Genomic DNA, 9,933 nt, shown 5'->3' on the forward strand with positions numbered 1-9,933 from the left:
CCTGTTTCAGCATGTTATATTCTTGTAAAATAAAAATAAAACATAAATGCGACATCCTGTCTATAAGGGCTGATTGGGAGAAGGAGCGGGAGATGTGTGGAGGTGCTGGGAGCTCGCAGGATGGGGGGGCGGGCCCAGGGGAAGACCTCTGTTCACCTGGTAGCTGGCAGACTTGGAGAAAAGCGACAGATGCTGAGGGTGGCCACGTCCCTTAGCTGACGGCAGCTCCACTTGGGCTACTTGTGCAGTGGACCAGGTTCAGTCTGCTGTCACTTCACAGTAGGGACTGCTGGGACTCAGCACAAGCCATTCCCACACCTGCCTCTAATAGCACAAGGGTGGGTTAGTAGCCTGAGGTCCAGCAGCCGGACTAATTATCAGGCAGTAACTTTTGTAGCCTGGTCACAGCTGTCCATGTTTAATTTGCATTAGCATTCTTTTATAATTTCATTTAAATTCAAGGGATTTAAGTTATTATCTTACACCATCACCAATGTCTGAGATGAAGTAGGTGAGGCCATTCTGTGTACGAGGCTGTTCCTCTCCATGGGTTGAGGGCATGTGAGGGTTAGGCTGGGCATGAAAGAATTTGGGGGAATTTTTGCCAAGTTCAAAATCTGCTCCTCTTCAGCCAACTGCCTGCTTGTTTTCCCTTCTCATCCTAGCAATCCTCACTTTTTTTTTTTTTAAACTCCCTGATTACCACTGTTTGGAAAGTTTCTTTTTTCTCTGTTTATGTACAGATCTGAGCCTTATAGTGACTATGATTTCTCCCCTGCTGTTAGTCTGAACAAAGGGGTCAGAGTTCAGACACTTAGGGTAAAACTTCACAGAGTCACACCCGAAGCCCAGAGGGGGCCATTCTCTGGGGGATTCTGATGTTAAGGGCTGAGGAAGGAGCACCCTGAGGTGGCCCTGACCTCATGGGGTCCTGACAACAGCTCTGTGACACAGGTGAGAAACTGATGTTCCCCGGGAGGGGCGTGCAGGGCAGCAGGATCTGAATTGTTATACAGCGGCGGGGCGGGGTGGGTGTGGGAGGAGTGGGGTCTGCCTGGGACAAGTGCACGGAAGAGTGACAGGGCACCCAGGGAAGTAGGGACACTCTTTCTTTTCACTACTTTCCTTCCACCTTCTTGCCTTTTCACATGCGTTTGTTGAGTGCATCCTGGGCACACCTGGTAGAAAACTAAGAACAGACACCGCACCATCCATCAGAAGCAGGAAGCCTCATTTAATGGAGGGAGAGGGATTCTGGATAAGCCTAGGCAAGGGCCAAGCTGTGTTTCCGAGGGAATGGGTGCTGGTTGGAAAAGAAGAGAGAGATGAACAGGCTGATGGGTGGCTTCTGACAGGGGCAGGTGCTCTCGGCTCCTCTGTCCAGAGAGACCATCCATCCTCTGGGCCTGTTCCCAGGTAACGCACCACTCTGCTCACCCTCCCTCTCACATAGGGTGGCCTTGGGGTGGTCAGGGTATGTCCTGAAGGTGGTGGGGGAACATTGGAGATAAGTAAGAAGAACTCTTCACTGACCTGTAGATCTCCCAGCGTCAGGCTCAAAATAGTCCCATGGTGTTTGGTTTTCAGAGTTTGAGTGACACACTGAAGATCACGCAGCTAGCCTGGGATCTCCATCATCTTTAGCCCTGCAAGCTCTGTCCCCTCCCCTTGAGGACCTCAGGCCTTGACTTCATAGGCAAAGTGCCTCTTGAGCAGGCCCCCGAAGGCCTCTCAGGCCTGCTGTCTTGCTTCTTTCTCACCTGTCCCTTAAAATCAAACCTGCCTTCCCAGATGCACCCCACTCCTGCACACTGGACCACCTCCCTGCTGGGGCTCCCCTCTCTCAACGCCACCCACGCCTCCTCAGTCTGCTTGGGCATGCATCCTTCACGGGAGCCTCCCCTGGCCTTGGGTCTGGCTGCGGAAACCTCTCCTTCATGTTGTTCTGCTGCGGATGCCCACCCAAGAGGTTCCTTGATGCCTGAAAGGGTCGTTACCTCCCTTTACAGCCTGCAGACTCCCGGGATTAGGCACGTCCTCTTCTCCAGTTTTCTGCTCCCAAGGCCTAGCACATCATCACTGCTTAGCAAATGGTTCTTAAGTCAAGTGTTAATTCTAAATCCAGGGGGAGGAAAGTTTGATCATGATTCCATCCCAGGAGGACTTCTCTTCCTGGGTTCTCCCCTGTACTCGCTCCCTGTACAAATATATCCAAAGCCTAGGTCATCCTTCTCCTCCTCAGATATCCTCTGCCTTCTGTTCCCCTCACCCTGGTACTCAGGCCCTGTCCACCAGGTTTAGCCGTCTCCATCTCTTCCCCATCACTTTTAATCCCTATCAAATCCAAATGGGTGGAGCCAGCGGTTCTTCCCCTGCCTCAGGGAGACTTCCTGTCTCTCCTCTCCAATCTGGGCTCTAACAACTGTTTCCCCCGCAACTGTCCTTACCCCAGCCCCCCACCCCCTCTGGCTCCTTCTCTGCACTGGGCCATGCACTGGATGCATGAGGCACAGATCTGAGTACTTGGTGGCGACATTAAAGCCCGGCAGTGGCTCACTTTTGACTATGAGATGAAATGCAGCTCTCATATGCCATGCAAAGCTCTGTGGTGTGACTCAAGTCCCTCTCCAGAATTATCTCCTGCCCAGCTGGCCTTGACCCACGCCACAGGCTCTTCCTTTCCTGTTATTTGTGTTGCTGCACACGCTGTCCCCTCTGCTTGCAATGCCCTCTTTTTCTTCCTCTTTTTTTTTTTTTTAAATTGGCGGTTGGGGGGTAAAGAATGCCAACTTTCAAAATCTAGCAAAAATAGCACCTTCTCCGTGAACCTTTCCCAGATGTCCCCATGGAGAGTTAACTAATGACCCCCACTTCTGTAATCCTAAGATACACTGTTCTTACCCCGGTTGTGTCAGGTATGGCATGGCATTGTGACTAATCTCAGCCCCTTCCCTTCCATTAAGCTGAGCTCTTCAAGGTCAAGGGCCATACTGTTCACCTTGATAAGGTGGGGCACACCAGAGCCCAGGCAGGCAGTGGATAGCCCTGCCTGGGAATTGGAATCTGGCCCGTTCACCTTGGGAAGTTATTTAAGCCTAAGTTTCAGTTCATCTACGAAATGAGCATAACAAGACTGCACCCTGCACAGGGAATACTGAATGGAATAAAAATGTTTGGCACAATGTTGATGTCATGATAACAATAGCCATGAATATTGGCTGTAATTATTACTTAGCGGAGTGCCTTGTAAGTAGGCCTTAGCTGAGAGGTATTTATTGACTTTGAATAAAATGGCAGAACAAAGATTCAAACCCAGGATTCTAAATCAGCTTTCCTTTCTAGTACAGTTGCTTCAATTATACAGATACACACACACACACACACACACTCACACACACACAGAGACAAACACACACATACAAGTAGCTACCATTTTTGGTCTGATGATCTGAGCATCTCAGAATCTCAGATGAGAAAATGTAAAGTTGGAGGCATTAAACAAACCAGTGTATTACAGGAAACAGGATTCACTCAAACTCAGGTCTGCCAGTGCTCTCCTCAAACAGGCGCCAATGGCTTCCGGGTCTGAAGAAGAAAAGCTCATTGCTCACCCTCTGCTGCCACCCTGTGGCCATTCTCGGCAATAAAAGCCTTTTCCTTGGAATAGCTTGACCTTCATTATTTTAAAAAAATTTGTTCTTTTTAGCTACACATGAGTGTGTATTTTGACATATTATACATACATGAAGTATAACTTATTCTAACTAGGATCCAGTTATTTTGGTTGTATGTGATGTGGAATTATCCATATGAACGTAGGAAAGTTATTTCTGATTCATACTATTGTCTTTCCTATTCCCATCCTGTCTCCCTCCCTTCCTTCCCCTTTGTCTAATCCAATGACATCTATCATTTTTAAAGTTTGGGTTCTTTCTTCGTAATTATATCTTAGTGGCTATAATTTGTTTCAATGCAGTTTTGTTACTTAATTTTAATTAACACATGAATTTCAATTAAATCAGAATTATTAGCATATCTGCTAATATAGCTCAGTGGGTACAAGAATTAAGCCAACATTTCTTTAGTCCACAGAACAGAAATTAACTTTAAAAGGTGAAGCTCTTAGTTAAAGAGAAAAGGTGTTCAGGCCTATTAAGTGCTGATCTCCATGTAATTCACTGTTATTGAAGGCTTTAAGTTGGTCCAATAATTCAAATTGCTTTTGGAAAGAAAAGAAAGATTGGAAATTTTTGAATAACTGAGGTGTGACTAGATAATGGAGATGGAGTTCACATCATTTAGGGAAGTTATCTCCTGACTTATAGTGTTGCTGACTTCCAAGCTGTGATTACTATATTTGATTTAACACATAATTATTTAATTTAAACTTCAAGCAAAGCAAGAATGTGTGGATTAATCCTTTATTTGTAACGAATTCCCACTGAAGGGATAGTTCTGTGCTGGCAGGGTAATCACCTATGCTAATCCCATCTTGCCAGTTCCACAGGGCCACATCACAGAACAGCATGGTGCAATGATTCAGCCTCAGAGTTAGGCCACTGAACCCAGCCCCACATCTGCTACTTATCAGCTGAATGATCTTTAGCACATTACTCATTTCTTAGAGCCTCACTTTTTACTATAAAATGTGAATAACAATAGTATCGCTATCGATGCACTTTTGTGAGGAGAATTCACAAAAAGCATTTATCACAGGGCTTGATAGCAAGTACTCAAAAATGGTAGCTATTTGTATGTGACAGGTCCTAAATTTCCCATATATTAATTTCTGTAATCCTCGTAATATCCCTATGAGGTAACTACTACTATTATTACACTCTTTATTTTACAAATGCAGAAACCATGAACCAGAAAGTACATAAATTGCCCAGATTTAAAGAGCTGGTAAGCAGCTGCGTCAGTTAGCTACCAATCACTGCATAAAAGCTGTTGGAGACCACACTCACACTGCTGATGTGGGAATAGCAGCATTCTGTTTGATTCAACTTGACTCCACTGTCTTCTCATCAAGATTTGAGAAGAAGGCCTTTCGTAGGTTCCATGCAGCTCTTTCCCAATCCCTTCAGTCCCAGGGGTCTTTTTTGGTCAAAGGAAGGAAAGATGGAGGACGCTGCTCAATTCTGACATCTTAGGTATGGGAAGAGGGAAGCCGGATGAAGGAAGGAGACAGCCCTATATTTCATCTTGGCCTTGTTTTTCTCTCCACATCCCCAGTTTGGGATTCCCATCCACTCCTGGGCCTGCTCTTCTCTGTCCTTGGTGATTCTTTCTTTAGAATCTGGACCTCAGAACCCAGCCCAGTGGCTGGGGTCTCTTTGTGGACAGACAGATGTCTCTTCCTGCTGTGGCAGTGGTCAGACTCTGCCTGTCTTGGGCCGCCTCTTCCTTGATTCTCCTGGTTCAAGATGGCGTGGGATTTCCATGCTTCCTACCTCATGCTGGTCCACAGGACTGACGCTTCTCTGTGTCTCCATGTTCCAGCTCCCGCCCTTCCCCAGGAGGGGTAGTTGGTGCCAGGTACCTCTCCTCTCATACTTGCCTTGGGACCTAACAACAGCACCTACCCCGGGGACCCAGAAAACCAGGTTTCAAACTAATAAATGATGGATTCCTCTGTGAGGGTTAATTTTCACCCTCTGCCTCAACCTTGACCCAGAGTTAAGTTTTCATGAAATGTGATAGTTCTCCTCCTACATCATTCATTGCATTCCTTACTCTTGTGTAATAGTCTAGAGTTTTATTGTATCTGTGATTTTTATTACAAAGGGCTCACATCTTTTCTGGGAGTGTTTCTTCCCCCTATATTTTTTATTGTGCATGATAGTTGTACACAATGGTGGGATTTGCTGTTACATATTTGTACATATGCATGATATAGCAATATAATTTGATCAATATCTCACTCCCCAGTATTTTCCCTTTCCTTCAATGCATGTCATTTTTTTTTTGTTTAATTAGTTATACATGACAGCAGAACACATTTCAATTCATTGTACACAAATGGAGCACAAGTTTTCATTTCTCTGGTTGTACACAATGTAGAGTTGCACCACATGTGAAGTCATACACAATATTCCTAGGGTAATGATGTTCATCTCATTCCACCATCCTTCCTGGCCCCATACCCTCTCTCCTCCCTCCCTCCCCTTTGTCCAATCAAAGTTCCTCCATTTTTCCCATGCCCTCCCCCCATTATGAATTAGCATCCACTTATCAGTGAGACCATTCTGCCTTTGGTTTTATGGGATTGGCTAACTTCACTTAGCATGATATTCTCCAACTCTATTCATTTACCTGCAAATGCCATGATTTTATTCTCTGTTAATACTGAGTAATATTCCATTGTGTATATGTACCACAGTTCCTTTATTCATTCATATACTGAAGGGCATCTAGGTTGGTTCCACAATTTAGCTATTGTGAGTTGAGCTGCTATAAACATTGATGTGGCTATGTCATTATAGTATGCTGATTTTAAGTCCTTTGGGTATAGACAGAAGAGTGGGATAGCTGGGTCAAATGGTGGTTCCATTCCAAGTTTTCTAAGGAATCTCCATATTGCTTTTCATACTGGTTGTACCAATTTTGCAGTGCCACTAGCAATGTGTGAGTGTACCTTTTACTCTACATCCTCGCCAACACTTATTTTTGCTTGTATTCTTGATAATTGCCATTCTGACTGGAATGAGATGAAATCTTAGAGTAGTTTTGATTTGTATTTCTCTAATTACTAGAGATTACATTTCTCTAATTACATTTTTTCATATATTTGTTGATCAATTGTGTATCTTCTTCTGAGAAGGATCTGCTCAGATCCTTAGCCCATTTCTTGATTGGGTTATTTATTTATTTTTTGGTGTTAAGTTTTTGGAGTTTTTTATATATCCTGGAAATTAGTGCTCTATCTGATAAGCATGTAGCATTCTCCAGGAGTCTGTCAAATCTCTTGCCTCTGTAACAAGATGGCGGCTATTAGCACACCTAGCAGGGATACCTCTGGTGTAACCAAGCCTGCAGGGGCCTTGATGATGGTCTTCTGGATCCTGGCTGTTTTCCAGCTGGATGGAAGCAACCATGTTCGTAGTCGGTGGTGGGGTAGTGTCAAACCTGTACATATCTTGGTGTTAGGCTTCCAGCCACCAGCCGGTGTTCCAAGATAGAAGCTGCCGCAATTGAAGATGGTGTTAGTAGCAGAGGAGATAACCTGAGATGGCATTGGAGGTGTCCCAAGATGATGGCTACCACTTTTAGAGATAGGGCTGAATGGTCAAGCCAAACAATGGCTTTGGGTGACCTGTTTGGAGATACAGCGCTGTGGTATGTGACCGTGGTCCTCAGCATGGTTGGCAATCCTTTTCCTGTGCTTGGGCCTGGGCGCTGCATTGCATAGTCGGTCAGTACTGGGCCTGCCTGGTCTCTGTGGTGGTCCGCAGGTCCTGGAAGAGGGTTTTTGGAGTCATAGAAAAAGGTCTATTTTTTGAACCAGTGTAGCAGCTTACCCCTTAAAAAGCAGTCAGCCTGGAATGGTGGGGCACGCTTACAATCCCAGCAGCTGGGGAGGCTGAGGCAGGAGGAAGGCAAATTCAAAGCCAGTCTCAGCAATTTAGCAAGACCCTAAGCATTTTAGCAAGATCCTGTCTCAAAATATATAAAGGACTGGGGATATAGCTCAGTGGTTAAGCACCTCTGGATTCATTCCCGGGTACAACAAACAAATAACAACAACAATAACAAAACCCCACTCAGAAATACCTACATGGAGTCTGGTAGGGTCATTTAAAACTCTCTTCTGTCATGGTGAAGGAAATAATATTTAATTTTCCAAAATGATCCATCCAGACCGGTTGTATCTTTTCAAATAGAGCTTATTCCTCATTTTGGAAAATCAAAAAGAATATGTTTTGGAACCATGACTTAACTCTAAAGATGAGAGGAGAGAAAACAAAAATTAGAAAAATGACCCTGGGAGTGGGCAGCTAACAGGTGAGCTGTATGTACCACAGCATAGTTGCCCCCACAGCATGTCAACAGCAATTGGACCAGGGCATCCCTTGACCTGGAACAAGACAGAAAGAAGGCCACTTCCTAATGAGGGCTGACTGGGAGACAGACAAGGTGGTTGTGCCACTGCGGAAGGAACCGAATGTCCTCCTCTCCGGGCTAGTGCGAGCACCTGCAGCTTGTGAATCGATGCCAACCCCACCGCTCTGTGCACTTTGTTTCCTAGACAATGGTAATTAAGGCAACAACCCGCAAACTCTCCCACTTCCTGACAGCACCCAACTGGGAACAGAACCCCAATCACCTGCCGCTGCCCACACCCTGCAACAAGCCCCGCCCCCCAGCCTCCTCCTGCTCAGATGCTCTGTGGTTCCTGGGGTGAGTTCTGCCTGGTCGCACAGGTGACTACACCTCAGTGTTCCCACTACTGTGTGCGTTCCCGCACACTGGGCTTCAACATCTGTCAACATGAGTAGAAAGGAAAGCATTCTCCAGGAGTCTGTCAACTCTTCTGTTTAGGAGAGGCTAATGTCCCCAGGGCCTCTATGCTACTGTCCTGATCTGGGCCACCATTGGCTCTCACTGGGTTATTGCAATAGCCAAAAGAAAAACACGAAATTTGGTGATTTTTTTTAATTAAATTTTTTTTTTTTTGGTAATCCCTCCAAAAAAATTGAACCCAGGGGGACTTTACCATGGAGCCATTTTTATTTTTTTATTTTGAGACAGGGTCTCACTAAGTTTCTGAGAGCCTTGCTAAGTTGCTGAAGCTGGCCTTGAACTTGTGATCCTCCTGTCTCAGCCTCCCAAGTCCCTGGGGTTACAGGCATGCACCACCACACCTAACAATTTAGCAGAGTTTAATGCAGCAAAGAATGACTCATGAATCAGGCAGCTCTCAAAACCAGAATAGGTTTGGAGAACTTGAACCTGCAATGTAGTCAGGCAGCATTTATGGACAGAAAATGGAAAGTAAGGTACAGAGGTAGCTTGATTGGCTGTAGCTCAGCCTTTACCTTATTTGAACATGGGTTGGCCTCCTGTGGTTGATTGAAGCTCAGCTGCTGATTGGCTGACTCAGCTACTTGTTACAAAAGCACACTTCTAAGTTAGGGGTTCAGAGAGTTCACAGTTAGGACATAGTTCACTATGTAGGACTCACGCAATGGAGTCCGAATTTGGTTTTTAACACCTCCTAACTGTAATGCTTGCTGTTATTAGTGTCTTCCTCTTCATCTCAATATTTACCTTTACTTCCAATTCCCAGTTCTTCTCAGTACAGCACAAAAACAACCCTCTGAAAATTTAATTTAGATTTTGTCTAAATTAAATTCCAGTGTCTGTCATCTTGCTCAGTGTTGAAGCCCAAGTCCTTTACCTTGGTCCCCAAGGCCCTACATGACCTGATCCTCCACTTCTCACCTTTCTTCACTCACTCTATTTCAGCCTCAGTGACCTCTGTGCTGTTCCTTGATCACACCAGGCCTGCTCCTTCCACAGGGCCTTTGTACTCACTGATCCCTTTGATTACTGAGCTTTTGCTGCATGAATGTACATAGTGTGCTTCTGCATTTTCCTCAAGTCTGTGCTAAGCTGTCACCTTCTGAATGAGGGCCTCCTCAACTCCAAGTAAAATTATGTTCCCTACTTTGCCACTTTTAGCCTCTTGATTCTACTTTATTATTCCCTGTAGTGTTTTCGTCATAAAATATACCACATGGTTTACTTATTTTTCTCATTGTCTGATTCCAGTGGGCATGTGGGTAGGTACCTTTCTCTGGGTTGTTCCGTAATGTTGCCCAGATCCCTACAACACGTGTAGCCAGTGACCCAGCCACTTTATGTCTCAGTGTCCTCATTTGTAAAATGGGACAAAAATAATCAACTGTATCAATTGTATTATCTTTCATA

The sequence above is a fragment of the Urocitellus parryii genome, chromosome 9, assembly GCF_045843805.1.
Source record: "Urocitellus parryii isolate mUroPar1 chromosome 9, mUroPar1.hap1, whole genome shotgun sequence".
NCBI classification, from domain to species: domain Eukaryota; kingdom Metazoa; phylum Chordata; class Mammalia; order Rodentia; family Sciuridae; genus Urocitellus; species Urocitellus parryii.